Source organism: Dipodomys spectabilis, unplaced genomic scaffold (assembly GCF_019054845.1).
Source record: "Dipodomys spectabilis isolate Male_0828 unplaced genomic scaffold, ASM1905484v1 ptg000368l, whole genome shotgun sequence".
NCBI lineage: Eukaryota > Metazoa > Chordata > Mammalia > Rodentia > Heteromyidae > Dipodomys > Dipodomys spectabilis.
Window position 1 is genome coordinate 1,646,531 of NW_024871045.1, and position 2,758 is coordinate 1,649,288.

Genomic DNA, 2,758 nt, shown 5'->3' on the forward strand with positions numbered 1-2,758 from the left:
CTTTTCTCAAGATCTCCCTTCATTTGTAGGTGGCAGTACTGGCACTTCAACTCCAGTCCTGGGTATTTTACTTCGAAATGCAAACCATTGGAATGACACTGTGAAGATTTCAGTTTGTCACAATGAAAGAAACGAATGAGAAGAAGAAAAGAAAGCCAGGTGTCATTTGCTTCTGCCTGTAATCCTAGCTCTTCAGGAGGCTGAGAGGTAGAGAATGCCATTATGAATTCTGCCATGACAGGAAAGTCCACAGCACTCTTATTTCTGAAGGATCACAGGGATAAAATATTGCCATGAGTAGGGCTGTGGCTCAAAAGCAGATTGCTACCCTGGAGCAAAAGGAACTCAGGGAGAGTGCCTAAGCTCATAATTCAACCCCCGGACCTGCAAATACAAATTTAAAAAAGTAACTCCATGTCTCTGCATGTAAGTATGCATGCATTTCTATCTGTTAAGGTCCAGAGTCATTATGATGAAAGGCACCCAGCTAGGAAATTTGCTTTGAATAGAATGATTTCATTGCACAGACAGTGCATTCAAAACAATGCATGTTCCAGGGTTCCCTTCACTGTTCCTAGTGTAGTCTGAGGTTTTCTCCAAACCACAGGTTGCTGGAGGAAGTCTGCCTCATTTTTGGAATAGGCAGACAAAGGCCTCACTCCTGTACAGCTGTGTAACAAACAACTACATCTGGGCCAATTAGTGAGGAGAATTGTGGGCAGGCTCTGAAGCCCAAGAGCAAAAGACCTCTTTGTACCCCAAGCTCTCTCTCTCCCCAGTGCTGTTTTGACAGGAAGCCTTCATTTTTGCCACCTCCCATGGCAGGCCAAGTTGCCTGCACTTGGTCTGTCTTTGTTAGACTACGTTCCAGTGTTGAAATAACCTGGTACAATTTATTCAAGGATCCTTCTGGCAGACAACAAGGAAGCTGAACCTAATAAAATGATTCATTATTGGCAATGGTGCCTTTCTAGGTTTCTGTAAGCTTGCTAAATCTAAGCACATGTGTAATATCACAATGCTTCCTGTCATTTAGGGCTCGTGAAGCTCATCAAGTTTTGAAAACTTTGACCACTCCTAGTTGGGCCCTTGGTGGCTAGGTTTTGGGGTTGAACACAAGGCCTGGGTGCTGACCATAAGCTCAGAGCAAAAACCAAATGGGACGTTTCATTTCCATTGTGACATTACGGATCACATTGTGCCATCCCAAAACTATTATGACTTCTTATCACCTTTGAAAACACTGATGGCCTCTGTGACATCACAGAACCATTTTGTATCTATATCCTCATGGGAACTAATGACAACTGACATCAGACATACCATTGAAACATAACAAATCCTTTCTGACATCATAATTGTGACATCATGTTGCCATTATGACACCATCAGCTCATTTTGACATATAAAACTATAATGGCATCATAGCTTTGTAACATGACATTGTCATTCTAACGTCATAACACTTTGTGTTTGCCTATGATGTTATTTGATTCTATTTCTAATGTAGCATGTCGGTTTATCTCAGAAACTCATTATGAATTCACGACCATTGTGATATCACAATGCCATAGTAGCATCACATTGCCATTGTGATATCACATTGCCAAATTGATGTCACAAAGGGATTTTGATGTGACAATGGTTGTTTCTGATATCAACCCACATGCCACATTTCAAATACAAGGAAATCACAGATTAGGTATTCATAATGTGACTATGATATCACAATGACATAATGGCAAATGTTTAATGTCATTGTCATTTTGTGATGTCACCATAAGCTAAAGATTTCATAACAACAATGTGATGTCAGAATTGTTATGATGTCACACAAGGTTTATGATGTTATAATGGTTATGAGGTCACAATGTGTTTCTCTAATCAACTGATATGCACATTTGAAATAGAATGAAATCACAGAATATGCATTCACAGTGTGTCTATGACAGCAAAATGGCAATGCGATGTCATAAAGCTATGATGTCACTGTAGCTTGATGATGTCGCAATGAGCTGATGGTATCATAGCAACAGTCTGATGTCACACTGGTGATGATGTCACAAAGGGTTTTTGATGTTACAATGGCATGACAGATCTTAATTGACATTAGTTTAAAGTGAGGACAAGAGAATGAAGTCACAATGACATACACAAATGAGCTGTGATGACACAAACGCCATGATTTTTGTCAAAAGTGCTAAAGTTCCTGACAGGCTTTGTTGTCAAAGTATTAATGATATAAAAATGGGTTAGTGGTGTCAAAACTAGTTTGTAATATCACATCTTATTTCAAGTTTCAATTGCTACAAGTTCATAATGATACAATTTCACAGAAGGAGCTTGATGTCCCAAAGGCCATGAATTTTCTAAGATGTGATGAGGTCATAATAGCTTTGTGAAAGCATGATGGTACAGTAATATCACAATTGCAATATGATGTCAAATGATGTCATAAGAGAGTTGTTATGTCACAATTAGTTGGATGCCATTATAGTGATAAGTTCAAAATATTTTTGTGATGTCACAGTAGATTGCTGATGTGACAATGGCATTCCAGACCTCAATTGTCATTAATTCACAATGAGTATATAAATTTAAAACAGGCTTATGAGGATTCCAAAGCATTTGTTGGCACAAATGTGATGAAGTCAGAACAGATTTGTGATGTGACAATGTGACACAATGATCATTACATCTAGCAGTGTGATGTCACAATATTCAGGATGTCACAATATTTCATGTCATACCTGAAATA